Source organism: Gymnogyps californianus, chromosome 29 (assembly GCF_018139145.2).
Source record: "Gymnogyps californianus isolate 813 chromosome 29, ASM1813914v2, whole genome shotgun sequence".
In the NCBI taxonomy this organism is placed as follows: Eukaryota; Metazoa; Chordata; class Aves; order Accipitriformes; family Cathartidae; genus Gymnogyps; species Gymnogyps californianus.
Genome location: NC_059499.1, coordinates 1,848,740 through 1,868,122, shown reverse-complemented (window position 1 = coordinate 1,868,122; position 19,383 = coordinate 1,848,740). Strand labels below are relative to the sequence as shown.

Sequence of the window (19,383 nt, the reverse complement as noted above, 5' to 3'; positions counted from 1 at the left end):
TTCTGATGGAGAAAGGAGAGCTTTTAAAAAAACCTCTGCTATATTTAATTCCCAGACTGAGAAACAAACCCTCAAAGCGGGTGTGATGGCAAAATGGGGGGTTTTGCCCAATTTGTGGCAAAGTGAAGCCCTAACTTGTTGCAAATGTGATGCCTTCACAGGTGGATATGTTCTTCTGTTCAAACATTGGAGGATGGGGCTTCATTTTGCACATAAGACTGTCTGTGGAGGGGGCTGAGGCAGGAAGGGAACAGCTGTAGAGTAAACAGGACTGCATGCGAGAGTGCGGGTAACGTGTCCAGCCTCATTCGCAGCAGCACCACTTCATCCTGCACCAGCAGAGTCCTGGTCACCCCCTGCCCAATTCCTGTCTGCATGAATCTGAGAAAAAAAACTTTTGGTGGACAGTGATTTGGCTGCGGCTGGATTTACCCAGGGTTTTGGGAACACGAAAATGGATCTGCATGCCAACCCCACCCTGCCCCAAGTACCGCTGAGGAGTACAGAGGTGGCAGATCTTGTTAGAGCAGAAGCGTGTAATAGAGCTTGTGCCTTCTTGTGCTGCTCTTTAAGCCATAGCCACAGAGAGTGAGGCACAGCTTTCTCTGGATATGTCCTAATGCATGGATAAAACAGGATTTTAAATCTTACCTGCCCCCAGTTACTCAAGGCCCATGAGGGAGGTTATTCTGTTGCATTAGAGCAGATGGACAGAGTAGCTAGGGACACATCCAGACAAGAGCTGCCACATGGTAGAGGAGAAAAATGTGGAAATTTGAGAATTGAGGATAAGGTTGGGGAAGGCAGTAGGACCTGCCTTAAGGGAGGCACTTGGTCAGCCTGTCTTCCTTGCCCTGTGGTGATGGAGTCAAGGTGCTGCAGTTAAGTCGCTGATGCTGGCACTTGCACAGGATCTTGTATATTAACCGCACTGTTGTTCTGTTGCAGACGTGTGAAAAATTACCCTGCTGAAACTACACTAATCGCAGCATGCAGTATGTATACTTGCAAGCACAGTATGCAAAGTCTGACCCTGCCAGGTAAGGATATGCTACAGTTCTCTCACACTTGCTTATGATTAGTATCTGCACAGTAGCAGCACCAGTGAACCCTGTTTATATTATGCTGGGACTTTATTATATTAGGTGCTGCACAAAGAAATAAAAATGATCCTTTTCCCAAAAGCAGCTCAGAGGGCAAGTGTGGGATTGGAGCTCTGGGCACCCGTAGTCTGTAACATCATCTTCTCTGCGTCTCTTTGGATTTCATGCAATTTGCACTGTACAGATCATTAACACAAATGTGTTGATCAAATCTCTGTGACTAACTAGAAATTGAGATTTTATTCCTCCCTTCTCTCCAGTAAGAGGTAATAGACCCCATGCCCAAAGCTTATTAGGGATCCAGATCGCACCTGTATAACCCTTGGTGAGTTCCTGAAGTGTGTGTGTGTTGATGATGAACTTCTGATTTATAAACCTCCTATTTACAAATTAATTTTCAAGCACAGACACTTAGGCTGACCTGAGAAACCAGCACTGACAAATACCTTTCAAGCCTGTTATATTCTCACTAAATCTACTGCTTTCTCTGGCCTCTGCATTGGGAAAGAGCTCCATGTTAGAAAACATATCAACGGTAAAATTAAAAGGGATAACAGTTTAATTGCTTATTATCTGAGATTGTTTGCAGTTACTACCATCCTTTTAACTTGAGATCTGAGCTAGCAGCCAAGCTGGAGGGCAGGTATTTACCCCAGTTCCTGGTGCCACCACCTTCCTTGCTGAATGTCTTATTGCATGGTTGTGGAGGAGTTACGACAGAAGTGAGGCATGTCTCATGGGAGGGTCAGCTGGTGAGCGCTGGGTGCAGCTCTTGGGGTAGACTCTAGAGGGGGAGAGCTTTGCCGGTGGCTGTCGGATTTGTCATTCATCTGCCATCAACCAACAGCTTTTGAAGACCATAGCAGGAACCTGGGCAGGGGATGGTGTGGTAATCTAGCACCTGCTCTTGCTAGCAGTGGTGCCCTTGTGTTTTCTTTGCTGTGCCTGGGCTTGCTGAGAAGCCAGGACAGGGTCTCATCTGGCTAAGTGATAGTCCCTTCGTTGTGTCTCTATGATGTGAATTACCCACTGCCTGCAGTCGCAGGATCCTGGAGTTTCATCTGGCTGTATTCCCTGGCACCTTGACTTTCAGGAGAATAAATTTTCACCGGTGCCTGTAACTGCATTAATTACTGAGCATGCCTGGGGGAGCTTGCGTAAGCTGACCACTTCTTCCCTGAGGCCATCTGGGAACCGGAAAAAAGGCTGCCTGGAGCCCCTGTGCCCTGAAAAGCTGGATTCCCTAGGAGCATGCCTAATCACAGCAACAGGAAGCCAAGATAAATGTGTGCAATGTCCCAGAGCTTTGAGTATCTGCCCAGGAAATGGGATACCTGCAGGCCTCTTTCTGCCTACAGGAGATAGGAACATCCATCTGGCACTGCATTATGACATTTGAACATACCTGCAGGTAACTGTGCAGCTTGTTCAATCCCTGCTCAAAACGTGCCTGGCCCAGACATGGATGCCATTGTGCTGACGGGCAATGTGCAGTGCTGAATGCTCCAGCATCAATCCAAGCCCTGCGTACTGATGTATACAGCTGGAGCAACCCATGGCCGGCCCTGCTAGATGACACTGCAGGGCTGTTAGCAACTGTTTTTTCCTGTAAAACTCAGAGCCTGCAAGACGAGGCACCTGGTTGAACTACTGAAAGCAGCAGCAGCATATCACATTCTCACAGGCCCCTGCAACTCACTACTTGTGAAGCTGACACAAGAAGACACTTCAAAGCTACGCCGGTGCAGCTCCCAGTAACCTGGTGTGGGATGTCTGTATGGGGTAAGGTGGAGTTTGCTTGCCCAGACAGGGATGTCCAGGGATGTGAGAGGTCCTGGAGCATATAAGAAGTCACCCCAGGGATGGAAGTTGTGACACAGGACCTACTGGAGTCCCATGCCCTTTTGGAATGACAGCTGGAGGCAAAGCTGTGTCTCCAGGGCATCTCAAACGGCACCAGACGTCTGTCTGGGCAACTGAATCCATATTCTGGTTGCAGAGCAGACACTGGCTTCACTTGAATCTCTCTCCAGACCTTGCCAACTAGAGCTCCAGGGCTTGGTTTGGTTACCTTAATACCAATCTCTAAGTACTATCTTAGATTCCCCAGGGTGCCCCACCTGAACATGAGTCTCCTGTAGACCCTGTGTTTGATCTCTCAGCACTGTGTGGATGTCTAGGATACCCCAAGGCATCCAAAGCAGCACTACGAGTCAACACGTACGCAGCTGAATCCCAGTTCCATTGACCGCGGTAGGAAGCTGTACATCCTGCTCCCTTGTAGATGTCCAAATTTGAGCTGAACCCCTCAATTGGCTCTCCCTGGCTGAATGTGATCTCCGTTTCTAAACGGAGTCTGAGGTGGCAGCTGAGATGGTGATGCTGGCACTGGGTATATCCATGATTAGGTGAGATGAATCTTGCAGATGGGATTTAGGATTGTGTCTGTTTTACTTGTTCGTATCTGTCCAAGAGCTGTGTTTTGCAGGATGCTTTGGAGACCTCCCGCTGGTGGTGCGTTTTCCGTGCAGGTTGAGACTTGTGGGTTGTGATGCTTTCAGTCCATTTTATAGGGGTGATGTTGATTTTACCATTTGAGTTTCACAGTCATAATGTCGTATGGGACCAAATGAAATGCTCTTCACATTTAATTATCATTAAATTATTAATTTACCTTTATCACCCAGATTTATCATTCCATCAAGATAACAGGTTATGCTGATGAAGTCTGTTTTCTGTGAAGTCCCGTAGAACAGCCAGCTATTCCCTGACCGACTGACAGGCCTGTAATTACCCAAGTCTTCTCATTTACCTTTCTAAATATTGACCCAGAATTACCTTTTTTCCCTTCTGCTGGACCTCCTGGCTCTGTTCTCACTTCCTCACTTCTACCCATAGATCTGCCTTGGCCGACTCTCATACTGGCAGACCCAGGCAGCCTGCACAGGTTTTTGCCTTTGGTCAGGAGAGGAGCTTTCAGTTATCTCCAAGATTTCTTCCCGTAAGGGAGTCACATTTCTGCCCATCCTGAAAGGTGGGAAGTCACCCCTGGATTTGTTCTTCCTTTTCTGTGAAGCAAGGTGTGACTTCCTTACTGAAAGCAATATTTGTAGGGAAATCTGGGTCACTAGATCAGTCTAAAGGGAATTTGCAATGATTTTGTGGCATCTTTTGTGGAGGAGAAAACAGGTCTTTGGTCTCACAACGATCTTGTGACGGCCGAGAAGTTTTCCAACCCTCCACACAGACAGAACGTGGTGTCCATCCATGCTGATGATGTGATGCTCTCTGGTTGGTGCTCACACATCAGTCCTCCTGGCAAGCCTACCTCAGTTTCTCTTGTGCATCACGCATGGCCACTCCTCATGTTGTGGTCTGGTCAGCTCCTTGGCTGTTTTCTCAGTTATAATCTTCTTGGGAAGCAAGAAGGCTGGAGTTGGGAACTTGGGAATCCAGCTAAGAGGCTCTCTTGGATCAAATTTTTCTCCCTGCAAGCTTAGTAAACCCTTTGCTAGGATTAATAAGCAAACCCAGGTCGGCGCCCAAGTCCCAACCCACATGTATCTTTGGCTGCTGACTCTTCTCACCTCACTTACTGTGTGAGTGATCCTCTCACCTGCCTCTTTCCCAAGTAGCTCCATACAGATCTGCTGCTGAATGGAGACCCTCTCTGTGCCTGCCTTTGCTGGACAGGCAACCAAGGAATTAGAGCAGCACAAATGGCAAGTTTAACCAACTCATTACCCTTCAGTGTACAGTAAATAAAATAATTGGCTTTAGACCCCTCTCAAAACCTCTGCTGTCTTCCCAACAGAAGGGTCACAGTGTTTGAACGCTGTGCACACAAGCATTAGGCAGCACTGGGGAACTGGAAACCACAAATACTTTCTTCTCGGGCAAACATGATAAATGTGTATTTACATAAAAATGGAATCAGGAAAAGCTAACGAGTGTTAAATACCAACTCTGGAGGCTCTGATACGAAGGGAAGCACAGAGTATCAGGAACAGATGGATTTGAAAGCTTGCAGAAAGACTCATCAGAGCAGTTCCAGCTGCCTGAACTCATATATAAGGCAAAAAGGAAAAGGTGGCCAGAAAACATCACCAGCCTTAAGACATGGGCAGTTGTGGTGTTGGCAGGGATTTTACCTGACATGCTTCTGCAGTGTCCTAGAAGGTATTAGCAGCTATTTGACTAACAGGGTCCAGGTGATAGTGGATATTTGGATTTACAAAAAGTGTGGGGAAAGCCCTTCTGTGAGAGCTCTGAAGGAAATTGTGGTCACAGATTAAGGGGAGAGTACTTGCAGGGACTAATAGCATGTTGAAGGATGGAGACCAAAGACTAGAATGTGTGTTTGGTTTTCATGGGGAAGGGGAATTAAGTGTCAAGTGGTGTGAAGATCTGTGCTGGAGCTGGCAGTGCTCAACATATTCACAAGGAAAGGAGATAATTGTGAGTGGCAGTATTTTTCATTGGGGCGGTATTGTTTAGGGTAGACAAATCTAAAGCTGTCTGTGCAGCCCTGCACCAGCTCCCATGTCCTTGGGCTGCATCCTAAGCTCTAAAAGAGATCCTACAGGTCTTATGGCTGTTTGTTGTTCTTGGCCTCACTCGATGCCCTGGCATCCAGCACCCCAAATTTAGCATCACAGGACAAAAAGTCACTGCAAGGAGATCTGTAAGGAGACAAGGACCTGTAGGAAACTGAGTCCTCACCACGTGTATTGGGCTCTGCCAGGGCTCCTCATGTTTGCTCTGGAGAAGATTTGCCAGGACCAATATTCAGCAATAGCTGCAGAATTGGCTCGAGGTGTCTTTAAATACACTGATATGCACTGGATGCTCAACTTAAAAAAAATAATCTTTAAGGCTATTTAAATTTGTGCTGAGGGTAGGATTCAGTACCTGGGGCCACTGGTCTGTGAACACACCCAGAGCTGGCCCTGTAGTCTTGAATAGGCCTCCTGCACTGCCACCATAACCATAAATGCTTACAATTCTCCCTCTCTAGGGCACAGAGTCACTTTTTTTCTATTGCATTTCATATTTAATACACCTTAAAGGCCAACAAGTATGTCAGCACCTTACTACTGCAATGTACTCTAGGAGCAAATGTGATGTATAGATACAACGAATGATACTTGGACTGCATCCCAGTTTCCCCATCCTGCACCTTTTCCCTCTGTATTTTAGGGAATTGATTCCCAGGATCTTAAAGATGAAGGATTTCTCTTCTTCGTGGTATTGCAAGAGGCACAAGAAAGTCTTTGAAATGGGTTGCAGGTTTAATGCTTAGGAGGAATGCTTAATTTGGACTCCCTAGGATATCCTTGATCAGATAAATGATGGACTGCAGCAAGAAGGGACACAAATACTTCGTCAAAAGTTTGAGAAAGCTTAAAAAAAAAATAATCCTCAAAACAGCAAAATAGACAAATTTGAGGAAAAAAAAAAGTCGTCAAGAAACCAAACAAGAGGGTCCCGTTCAGTGACATATGAATTTGCCAAAACTGCAATAAATAGACAGGCAGAGCTGAAGTGTGAAGTGTGGAGGTGTACTCCCGCTTGTAATTATAGAGAAACAAACACACTTTGTCATCGTTGTGGGAGAAAGCATCCTTATGAAATGCCTAGCATCCACCTTGTTGCTGAGATTAATACGCTGGATATTTACATGTTAATGCAACACATCTTTGCTCAGACCATCATAATGCCATTAAAAATAAGTAAATGCATTCAAAGGATTGTTCAAAGGAAAATTACTAGTAGTGGATAAAAAGAAGCCCTGAAAAAAGATACCCAGGAAAAATGGAGAAGGTGAGAGGTGACGGGCACAAGCTGCATTAAGGGAAGATTGGACTAGAAATAAGGAAAAAAACTTGCTATGCAGGGGAGCAGTCAGGGGCCCAGGAGAAGATCATTCCTCCCAGATGTTTGTTCAACCCCATCTTATAAGCAAGTTTATACACTCCAGCATGGCCTAGTTGTATTGGTATGGTATCCACCTTCATCCATATTATTTTAGAGCTGTTATCAAGCTATTTGTTCCCTAATCCGTGTTTCTGAAATGGGCTGTTCTTATGTAGGCTCTGGGCACATATCCTCCCTAAATTGTAGCCTATTTTTTTGCAGCCTATTTCTCCCAATTTGCCAAGGTTATTTTGAATTCTAATCCTGGCTTCTACGTTGATCCACCTGCAGATTTAATAAGAAAATTCTTTATGCCATCATGAAAGTCAGGTATGAAACACTGAATAATGCTAGGCCTTGGCCAGATTTCCTCTTGATATATTTTCCCATTTTGAGCTAAAACCATCTCCCAAGTAGATTTTTTAGTAGTAGATGGTTTTGCACTTGTTTTAGAGAAGTTTAACTTAGATGACTTTCTCTACCTCATCTGTAGGAATCTCATACAAGATGGTGTCATAAGCTGTGTGGAAATCCCTGTACATGGCATCTTCTCTGGAATGTTGGGAGGATTCTTGGAGAAAACTGCTGAATGCTCTGGACCTCCAAGTCTAGAAGCCCTCCGTGATGAAAGTCATCAAGCCCAGCTAATACAAAAATTAACTTCCTAATCTGTTATCTCCTTCCCTTGTATCACTGAAGATTTCACACTTCTGCCACTGGAGTGAACTGGAATAGCTCCCTTTTGAGTAAAGGCTGTAGCAAAAAGAGCCTCGTGCTTGTGACTGTCACCTCTTGACAGCATTTCTGCGTGGTGAAGTGCTGGACCACCCCTTGCGTCACCCTCTGCGTACTGCCAGTGCCTTACAGAGTGGTCGTGGGTGCCTCTCAAGTCCTCTGAGGTTGTGTCTCGTTTGGAGCCCGGACTCTCTGACTTTGGGCTGAATTCCCTGTGCTGTTCTTAACTGTCCATCCCAAGTCACCTGAAGTATTCTTCCTTTCTTTTCACTTCTGTCCTGTGCTTGACGTCAACACAAAGTTTCTAGTTTTGAAAAGTTGGTCTTTTACTAAATTACTCCTGCTGCTTCCTCATCAGAATAGTTTTCAGTTGTTGCTGTTGTTTCTCTAAGTAACCACAAGTTCTCTTTAGCATCTGTGTAGATTTCCCTTTCATGGGCTCTTCCTCACCAATTTTACCAGTTTATGAAGCAGCTGGTGTTTTTCTTGTTTTTCTTCACTTTTGGCCAGAATCAAATCTAGAAAAACTTCAGCTTTAGGGTTTTTGCTTGTCTGTTTTACCTTTTGGATAAGAGCTGTTCTGCCAATGTAGTCATAAAACTTGCCAAGCAATCAGTGATTTACAGGATCCCTGTCAAGCAACTCTGAGTAGCTAAAATCCCTTGCTACCACCAAATACGTTTTTTTGGATGATATTGTGAACCACTCGTTAAAATGGCTAGTCTGTTTTCTCTTTCTAGCTGAATTTCTGTATGCCTCTGCTCTAGTAGCACCCATTTTTCCTTGTTTAATTCTTACTCAGAGACTATTTCCTCCTGCAGTATCATACTCAGTGAATGTACCTCTGCTCTTGAAATCCTCCTTTTTCTCCTTGTTCGCCCTTCCTGAACAAGCTATACAGTTGGATATTAATATTCCAGACATAAGTTATCCCAACAAGCTTGTTATGCCAATTAAATCAGAATTTTGCTTTGTATGAAGAATTTGAGCTCCTCCTGTTTGTTCTGTTTCTAATGTTTGTATACACAGATTTCTAAGACCTTAAACGCGTTGTCCACTGTTGTCCTTGTCCTCTTATGAACTACAAATGGTTCAAAAGCCATCCTGAAATCAGAATGGTTTCTTGCTTGTCAAAAGGTTATTTCAGAACATTACTTCTCTGATGGTTAAAATCCTATTAATTTTCAGCCTACGTTCATGGCAAATTTATATTTATTTATTCTTGTGCCAATTTGTGCTTTGGATGAAATAGGTCTTCTCCTTCCATGGTGTTTACTTCGCTGTCGTATTTATAGCAAGCGTTTCCACCTCTCCTTAGCCTTTGCTTTGTTGCATTGAACAAACTGAGTTCTGTCATTTCTGATGGACTCCCATTTTTGAGCAGAAATCCTTAGGATCAGCGCCTAAGCATGCGCCTGTTCCTTTCCTCTGCTAAATTGCATTGGAGTGATGTTAGTCCAGACCTCAAGATCAGGCAGCCCTTCTTGTGCAATAACCTTCCTCCCCTTTGTATTGACGATGCTTCAACTTTAGGCCAGCTACAAATTTTGTGATAATTCCTGCTGGAATTGCTCGATGAAATATAAACTCCTAGATGGCTGTTTGTTAGCTGATCCATTGCCTACTGATAGAAATTAGTGTCAGGCTCTGGACACCTCGAGGCAGGAGGTCCTTGATTTGCCATCAGCAAGGGCTCCAGGAGACGGGATCGTGCTCGGGGCTCTCTGTTTGCTGTGAAAAGGGGCGCTGCTGGACACTACACTGGGCTGCAGGTTGGGGATGGGATGTGGGTAGCATGCTCATTTGCAGCTCCCTGGAGCAGGAGCTCAGCTGGGCTTGGTCTGTTCCTGAGGCAGTGGCTTGAGGTGGCAGAAACCAAGTGGTAATTCCAGAAAAGGATCCTTTTAAATAAGGCAATTTTAGCTGTAAAACTCGTCAGATGCTGAAGATGAGAAGTCTGGCTTGTCCAAACACAAGTGTTTACTGCTGTCATCCTGGGGCTGCTCTAACAACCAGGAGGAGTGTTAGAAATTAACAGGCTGAAACTGTGTCAGAAACTAGGCAAAGTGGATTAGTGTGGCGATGAACAAGAAGGCTGCTCTCCTGTCCTGGCAGAGCACACCTCTGACAGTGCAGAGTGGTCCTGCTGGTGTGATGGGCATGCCAGGCTTGGGCTGCACTGCAGTGTCACTCCCTGTCCTCCTCTTTCCAGCCCCTCTGATGGGTCTGGCCCCACACGCTGTGCCCACCGCTGCGGGCTGTGCCTGGGATGTGGAACACGTGGTCTTGCATCCCGTCCTCCAGCAGTGGGTCTCGAGTGCCACAGGGCATCTCGAGTGGCCCTGGGTGCTGATGTTTAGGCACTGCAGCCACCCAGAAGGTCTGACCCATGACTGGTCAGCTTTGGGTTAAGCTGCCTGTGTGTAGGTGTGCAGGGATAGGCATCTCCATGGGTGCTGAATGTGATATCTTGACTTCTTTTACAGTCGCTGGAGACTGAGAAGTGTTTCAGCTTGCTCTGGGCACCTCTTATTTGACAGGTGAATTGCTCTGGTTCAAATAAATGTGAAGGCAGAGCTCGCCAGAGCTTTGTAGTGATCTGTCTTGATCTGCTCTTGCAGCCAGCTTTCTTAAGGAACCAAGAGGCTTTTAAAGTCAAACAAGCCAGGTTTTATTGTAATACGAGCTAAAATACTTAACAGAGATATCTCAAAGAGACAGATCAGATCGAATAGGACTAAAAAGGGTTTATTTAACTCTCCCCTGCCCACTTGCAGAAAAGAGTGTTGCCTCCAGGCTTGTCTTTAGTCATCTGACTTTGAGGTGCAGAAAACTCTGCACGGTCCCCTTTGAGTCCAGGGACATTTCTTCCTCTTCCAATAGTGTTTCCTCGCTGCGTGCTCTCGTGGTGCAGATGTCCCAGCACCTCCTGCCACGTCTGCTGAGCCTAGTCAGCTCTGAATTCCCTGTGTCAGTGTGGACAGAACCTCAATGAAGATTTGTTGTGAGGATGGTGGTGAAGGATGCTTCATCCCTGCAGCCTACTTACAATTGGTAAGCATACTCACAATTGGCGACACATGGTCTGCTGCAAAATGTTCCTGGTTCCCAAAGGGAGAGACCAGAGACGCTGCAGGAAAAAAGGTGTAGACTTCTTCGGGGTACCCGTGCATGGAGGGGAGAGGAAGGGGCTTTCATGGGCCTGCGGCGAGGTTCAGCGGCTCTCCCTTGTACTCCTCATGCATGCAGAGTGTCTGCTTCCCCCAGGCGATCCAGCCAGACGTTGCTTTCCCAGATCCATCATTCAAGAAGGGCAAGGTCTGGGGAGCTACAGGCTAGTCAGCTTCACCTCCTGGAGGAAGTTTTCAGGCACATAAAGGACACAAAATGTCTGAGAACAGCCAGCAGGGATTTACCAAGCATGCCTGACCAACGCAATTACCTCCTATGATGTGATGTCAGGCTGTATGGAAAAAGGGGGAGCAGTGCATGTTGTTTATATTGATTTTTAGCAAGGCTTCTGACATCATGAAGCATCCTTATAGCCATACTGGGTAGCTATAGACAGGCTGAATGTATGGTAAGATAGGTGGAAATTTGTCTAGCTGTTGTGTTTAAGGAATACTAGTCAACACTGCTCCTTCTGTCAGTCCCGGCATGGGTACCTGTAAGCCACCTGCTGATGCTGGCATTCCCTCTTTCCGAGAAAGGACTTATGCTCTTCATGTGAGGGTTGCCTTTGCCAAACAGCTCTGACTCACCAGCATCCATGCTAGCCTGCTGGGAGCCCCTTTAAGAGGCCCAGCCCTGCCTCAGGTACCTCTTCTCCATGGCTGTTCTCAGAGCTGGTGGTGGCTCTTTGCCAAGGACACTTGGACATCCCACCTCCAGGCCATGCCCAGCTCCTCCAGGTAGTGAGCTCCAGCCCTTTATTTCCTCTGTGGGCTTTTCCCTCTCCCCATAGGCAATGGTGCATCTCCCCAGAGTCTGTTGTTTCTGTCAAGGGTATCCAGACTGACTCACTCAGGGGTGCAGCTCCCCAGAAAACCATGGCAGAGCAGCCTGCGGTGTACTTGAGGTCTGGTCCTGCTGTCTGGAGAGCCCAGGAGCACCCTTGGCTGTCTTCTCAGCACCACAGCCTGGCTTCTTCTTGATGCCTCTGCCAGATGATGGAAGGAGGATGACTGGAAGCAGGGAAGAGCTAGAGGAAGAGGCCCTCCAGGAGTGTGCAGAAGATCCAGGGGCTGCGGTAACTCGAGGTGACCAAAGTGTCGCTGTGAATGCATTTGCACTGTGCCAAGCTGTCTGTGCAAATAAGGTCCTCTCATGGTGGGAGGGAGAAGCCCTGCGGTGTTTGGCGGACGATGAGCCAGCAGTGAAGAGGCTGCACAGTTTTCTGCTGTGTGAAGAGTTATGTAAGCTCTGAGTAATAACAGAGCTGTTAAATATGACTTCTCAGGGTTGAACGCAAAAAAATAACAAAGCGATCATCCTGGCAGGCACAACAGGAGCTGGAGGGAAACAAAGTGCTGTGAAGGAAGGATCTTCTTGGTGACTCGAGCTCTTGTCTTCCCCACCAGCGGTCAGAGGCAAAGCTGTGTTGAGAATCTGTGAGCTGCAACCTTCCCCAAAGGCCACAGCTCATGTCAGGCCTCTGGTCTGTCTCCACTTTGCTGTGCTTTAGGGAATTGCAAACTGTTACCACCAAACTGCTGTTGGAAAGGGGAGCTCAGCAATGGCCCTGTCCTGCTTTCAGTGTGTGCAAAGGGGTGGGAGGCAAATGAGGGTCTGCAAGGCACCAGGGCTGTTGGGAAGATGGAAGAGAGGCAAGCCAAGGCGACTGGTACTCCTTGTGGTATACTCCTCTAGGACACAGCAAGCGGTTTTTCCTCAAATGCGTAATATATAAAAGCACAACTCCTCCTTGAGAAGAACCTGCTAAAGACCTCTGCGGGTGTGCAACTCTTGCCCAACAAGGCGGTAAACACAACCTTTCTGCTTCCAACTCGCTGAGCCACCGGTCCCCAACACCCTGGGTGCGTCCCCTGTCCCTGGAGGTATGTACGCAGTCTGCCTCCCCTGCCAGGCCGTGCAGGAGGCATTGCTGAGGCTCACCAGGACACATAGCTCAGCACTCTCCCTTCCACCCTGGGGGAAAACTCTGCCGTCTCCCTGCAGATATGGAGGCCAAATGCCTGCTCTAGTGAGTTAGACAGTGTGAAGGGATTGTCACTGGATGGCCATCATGTCTAGATGGGTTTGGTTCAGGCTGAATCATGCTCTCCCAAACTGTTCCTGGATGAGCACAAGGAGGTTTTGCTGGGCAGGGACTGTGCTCAGGAGCAATTTGTGTGTTGAGCTCACTTGTGGAGGTTGAAGAGTTTGATAGCCTGGATATGGGCTGACATTAGTGCTGGAGAACAGTCCTGGTGGCATTTAATTTACTAGTACAAAGAGACATCCTGGCTGGACAAGCTGTGGAGCTGGGCTGGTGAAGGGCTTGGTGCCAGGTGTGGGAACGGTGCCTGCTGCACGGAGCAAGGTGTGTTCGCAGCCAGAGGACTCATGGGAGAAGTGTGTGGACAGCACAGGCTCCTCCATAGGGAAGCGGGCAGCTGACAGATTCACAGCAATGGTTTGTGCAGAGGGATGCACAAAAGGGTAGGGTCTTGTCATGTATGTGGCTTCAAGCATTTGTGTCCCCTAGGACACAAGTCCAGTGTCCTTGGCTGTGCCTGATGGGAGCGTGCGATCTCATGCTTGGCTCAGCTCCGGGTCCGAACTCGCCATGGACATGCTGCCTGGAGAGCGCTGCTGTCTCCAGGCTGAGCAGAGACAAGCAGGGGACCGGTTTGGTCCAGAGACGGCCCATGAGCTCAGCTTTGCTGGCTCGAGGGCAGCAGTTCTGGTGCTTGGCTGTTTCTCTGCAATGGGCTGAAGCCATGTATGCTCCTCCCTGATTCCGGGAAGAGGATGGTGCCTTTGCAGCTGTTTGTTCTTGGGAACTGACAGTCCCAGGAAAGCTGCCAAATCTCCGGCTGATGGATGAGCCCCTCTCAGAGCCTGAAAACCTTTCAGACAAACAGAGCGGAGCTCTTTAGGGAGCTGCATTTGGGGATAATTCAGAGTGAGGGGGCAGAACCGAAAATGGGAGCACTGTAAAGGATGGTGACAAAAATGCTTCTTCACGTGCATGGGAGTCCCCAAAGCTGTGCTGGAAAGAGAGTGTGGGAAACTGGAATTACTGGCCTGAGACAGGGAGAATATGAAAGGAGTTAAGACACAGTGAAGATGTGAGCTCCTGACATGATGGGGAAGCAATGTGCCTTAAGAACAGGCATTAAAATGAGCAAATTTGGAACAAAGAGAATGAAATGATTCCTGTCACAGCTGGAGATCTGGGGAACTCCTGGCCACAGTGTGCCATTAAACTAAGTGACTTGGGAGTTAAACATCATCTTCTCTGGCACTGTTTGTGGGTCAGTACTTCCAGCGAGCCCTTCTTTGTTGAAAGGCGCCTTAAAGGGAAGCCAAATTACCCCAGGGCCTATGTGGATTGGCTTTTCTTGGATATCATGCTTATAGAGAGAGCAACAGGAGAGCAGAAAACAAATGCAAAAATCAGATTGCAGAGGCTGCTGGCCAAGATTACCAAACGCAGGCAAGTCATTCTCTGCCTCACAGTGCTCACATATGGGTCTCTTGTGGTCCTTGGAAATGTTTCCTGGCCATCTCCAGCCAGCAGCAAAGCAAGCAGCTCTTGGTGACCTGTTGGTCTCTCAATCAGGCTGATGCTCTGGTGTGTTATCCCACGTGTGTGCTCTGTCAGTTATCCCACGTGCAGGGAAGTGTCACCGTCCAGCACCGCTGAACCAGGCAATATCCATCCAGGAATGGGAGCACAAGCGGCGCAAGGCATTAGAAAGCATGTCGAGGGCTCCAGTGCAAGGCACAGGGGCTCTTCCAAGCCTTCTGGACTGCAGATTCCTGCAGACAAAGGAGACACCTGCCATTTTTGAAAGTCTGGGCATCACACGTGGGGTATTTTTGGCTTTTTATCCAGACGCTAGGGCGGAGCCCTTTGCCATAGCCAACAAAGTGGTCCACAGGCTGCAGTCAGGTCAGGCTGCTTAGCACAGGGAATTTTCTTAGTCTCTACGCAAGTTTGCTGACAGTTTACTGGGGGAGCAGTACAGCATGGCTTTCCCTCAGTGTCCTTAACTGTGCTGCTACTTTACCCCACCAGGCAATCAGCCTGCAGCTGTTTGCACGTCCCTGTGAGGTCCTCCTCCACCAAAGTCTTTGTGCTATCAAACGGTGCCGGTGAGGGGCCTGCTCTCCTCCAGCCTCAGCTTCCATCTCTCTCTTCCCCTCCAGTGGTCCCTGCAGGATGGGGAGCAGCTTGGCATGATGTCCTGCAGATGTCTGGCCCAGGTTAGCTCTCCCCATGTTCAGCCAGCCGGCATGCAAACTGCTTAGCTGGGCTCATGTTCCCTCGCTTACTCTGCTAAGTAGCTTCTGGAGCAGCTCTGGGAAATTAAAGCCTTAACAGAAGCTGTAGTGGCAGGTCCTGCCTGAACACGTGCATTTTCATCCTCCCTCAGTGATTCTTGACTCAAGTGATGTTCCTGTGGGGTGATGGGAGCGATTTCATCCTGGTTGTCATGGAGGAGACCTGTGGGTCTGCTGGGAGCCCCTGCAGAGCCCCCCTTTGCAGAGCCCTGAGCCTGCCAGCGTGAATCACTCAGCTAGCTGGCCCCACCAGGCCAGGCCAGTGCTTGCAGTGCTCCCGGGAAGCAGCAGCTGGGGAACAGCAGGGAAGGGGGCAGAGCAATCTGTTGCTCAGTGCAAGTACAGGGGCCAGAACTGGGAGCACACAGGCAGGGGGTGGCTGGAACAGGCGGACGGAAACCGGAGCGTAGCGCTGGGTGGTGGGTGGGCTGGCAGAGACCCAGGGCTCAGGGAGCCTCCATGCTGGGGCTTCACACCTGCCTGATGCATCTCCAGGGAGCAAATCATACCTGCTTGCCTGAGCAGTGTTGCATGCATCCTGGGTTTTCTTGAGGACCATAATTGCACTAATGAAATGGCTGTAAAGAGCAAGACGCAAACGTGTCTGTCCTCTGTCATTTATGCCCTGATGGCCTCAGAGCTGGTGCCCATTTTGGAAGGACGAGTGGGTGGGTTGTGCAGCTGAGCTGGCTAGGGAGCACGAAAGGGACACTGCTAATGGCACCAGGAGGTCTTTGGGTTGGGGCCTGTCCTGGGGTTAAACCACAATAGGGCCATATGGCCCATGTGGGACTGGGGCCATGCCCCTTCCAGAGAGGAGTCTGAGTCACACAGGAACCCAGTTCCACTGCCAATCTGGTAGGCAAACGTGTACATCTACTGCAGCCCAGCAGAGCGAGCCCAGCGCCCCAGGCACAGCCAGGCTCTTGTGTACTGCCTGGCTAGGGCTGGCACATGCAGGCTGGGGGGTGGGTGACTGCTTATGGGGCTGCTCCTGCTCCCAGGCAGGTGGTCTCAGCTTCAGAGCAATCTTAAAACTCCTCCAATTGCTCCTGCCTGCCCATGCTGTGCTAAGGTGTGACATATCCTTCTCTTTCAGGCACCACCTCAGGATGAGATGAAGGCACAAGGGGAGCCTGCTCTTCCCCAGCTGTTGTGAAAGCTGCAGGATGAATTCAGCCCTTGTGTGCGGACAGCAACACGTAAGCGCGGATAGCAAACGTGTCTACACGAGACCTGAGCTACCCTAGGACTTACTGGGGCTGGAGAGCAGATCACTCCCCAGGGTTTGTACTGTCCTCACTGGAGATGCCTGCTCAGTTGTAGGCACCTAAAAGGAGATGTCCACAACCTGGGGCTGAGCAGATGAAGCAGATGTGGACAGTCCCACACTCTGTGGCTGGGAGCAGGCATGGTTTTTGGCTGTGGGGCAACCTAGCAAGGTGTGAAGGCAAAGTGACTGTAGGAACAAGGATGGGGTGGCAGCTCCTGGCGAGGAGCAAACTGTTGGTCCCAGCTGGTACTACCTGCATGTCCCATCCTGACAGCACTGCTGCAGGGCATGGGACATGTCCTGGCAATGCTGGGCATAGGATACACTGTGCTCAGATATCCCTTCTTGCTTGGGACAGCATAGCAGCTTGTAGGGATCACTGTCTGGTGATCATCAGTCAGGCGAGGACTTTTGTTCCCTGCAGGCACAAATTATAATCACCAGCCCGCTGTAGGCATGGGCCCAGAGTCAGAGGGTCCTGGGTCACAGTAGAGCAGCTGGCTTTTTAGCTGGAAATGATGCATTGGGTCAAAAACTGACAAGCAAAATAGTTCTCCAGCCCATGGAAATGGATGGACGTGGTGGTGAAAGTGGACCTAATCTGACATCTAGCCAGAGATATACGTTCAGGCTCTGTGCACTGTGTTCCTCCTTGCTTGGCTTTTGCTGTGTGCTCCCCTTGGGATCCATCGGGGACACGAGGCTTGTTCTTGCTCCCTGGCAGTACTCTAAAATTGCTCAGAGCCCATGGCCTTGTGGGGCATGGACTATGGCTTGGGTACCTCAGTCCTAGTGTTTCCAGTTCTTGTTTACATGCTTTCCTATTTAACAAATAGTTCTGCAGCTAATTACTGATGGGACTATTTATAGCAGCCTAGTTCTCCCTAATAGGTCTGTTTGCTGCTCCCTGCCTGCACACTCCTTTGATATAAATAGAGAGCCAGGGAGGTTGTAAAGCTGAAGATACAGTGTATAATGGGAAATACCAGGGAAGGGGATGAATCCTTCTCGCCCCAGGGTCTTGCTGTCCTCTGCTATGTTATACCCTCTCTTGCAGACTCAGCCAAGCCTGTTATGGGAAGAGGAGTGACTCTCGGAGCCATGCCAGACCTGACCATGCCTTGCTATGGGACAAAATCACTGGAGAGACGATCAGCTTGGGGCCCTAGCGTGGCCAGAAGAGGAGTCTGGACCATTGCCAGCAGCAAAACCAAGAGCTCCAGGGATGCATGTGAGTCTGTAGTAACGAGACCTTGGTGGGATATAGGGAAGTCTGTGTGGGTCAGAGAAGGGAGGCGAGTGGATGAGCTGTGTGAGAGGGCAGCACACCTCGGGACATGCAGCATGAGCGGCATTGCTGGAGAGCCAGGCAATCTCGCCTCCAAGGGAGCTCTGTAGCAGCAGGGGATCGAAGCTGAGGATAGGGGCAACGGTGAGTATTTCTGCAATCACTTTGCATTTCTCTGGCTATTAAAGCAGCAGCATTTCCTTGCGTTGCCTCTGCTTAGCCAGGGGCTGGCTCCCATCACTTGTGCATCCCTTTTGCTATCAAACTGGAATCCAGAGCCGCACTGTGGCTCTGCTCCAGGGTGTCTAAGGAGAGATTGGAGCTTTGGTTTCCAAAGTTTTCCTGGTTTTGTAAACAACCAGAAGGAAATACTTGACTTAGCATGGGGGTTAGTTGAGGACACTGTGGATGCTACCAGTCTGCGTGGATTCAAAAAGCAGCTGGACAAATTAATGGATGAAAAATGCATCAAGGGCCATTAAACCTGAAGATACCATCTCGGGCTTGGGAAATCCCTGAGCCACAGGTCACTGGGGGATGAGAAAGCATGCCAGGGACGCTTACCCTGTTCTTACAGCCTTCCCTTGCTGTCTGCTGTTGGAAATGGTGATAGGCAGACTAGAGCTGGCTGTTTTTAAATTCTTCAAGTCAGCTACTAATCCCCATGAGCCACCACTTCTTCAAAACCAGAATTTTGTCTCTGCGGGAGCCCCTGTCGTGCTCAGTTCACGTCTAGCCTGCTTCTTCCAGTGTTGCTGTGAGCCTCTTTCTCCCCTATCAGATTAAAAACAGGAATGAGCCCGAGTGTTTGAGAGAAGAGAGCATGTTATCTGGGCTTGTATGGACACACAGATCTGCATTTCCAAGTGGCCTCTGACAAGAGGCACAAATTTCAACAGACGGGTGGGTTTCCAGAGAGTTTGTCTCTGTTCCCACTGCCTGCTGCAAGTCAACCCCTTGTGCATAACAGTTGCAAACTTATACCCCACTTCGCTGGAGGTGGGCAACCAAAATTATTGACCCCATTTGAAAATGGGCAAGTTAGTAAAGGAAGTGTGACTCAAACGATGTACTTTAAGATATTCTAGCATGTTCCTCTTTACCATGTTTAAAGAGCTGGAACAGCAGATTTATTTCATCCCTGAAGAAGATGCTTGTTTCTGAAGTTATTTCCACAAATTAAGAGCATGTGATGCTTTATCAGTAATGATAATTAAGTGTTCTCATATCGAATAGCAAACTTAGCTGTTCCATGGAACTACTTGTAGGAGAGGGAATTACAGAGCACAGTAAAAGTCAGTGGCTCTGGCTCATTAGTGACAGAAGATTAAATAGTGAATGTACTTGAAGCGTTTGGTACTGTTTCCTGAAAGACAAATCGTTAGCATAATCTGATTCAGCTCAAAAATAACGCCAGGCCTGGCTGAGGTCTGTCTGCGGGCTGCAAACCCATGTGCAATGAACTGGAGCTGTGCGGAAAACTGTGCGGGGACAAAGCTCATTGCAGCTCAGGAAAGTGGGAGCAGAGCAGGATGGTGTCAGCTAGTGGATGTCCC

General features: G+C 48.6%; 1 long non-coding RNA gene across 1 annotated transcript; it reads left to right on the top strand.

The window, feature by feature from the left end:
* Positions 1-962: 962 nt before the first annotated feature.
* Positions 963-17,757, top strand: LOC127026875 (uncharacterized). The gene is made up of 3 exons (XR_007767768.1): positions 963-1,040; positions 16,366-16,468; positions 17,597-17,757. It is a non-coding gene; the product is annotated as an uncharacterized LOC127026875 (long non-coding RNA).
* Positions 17,758-19,383: the final 1,626 nt, after the last annotated feature.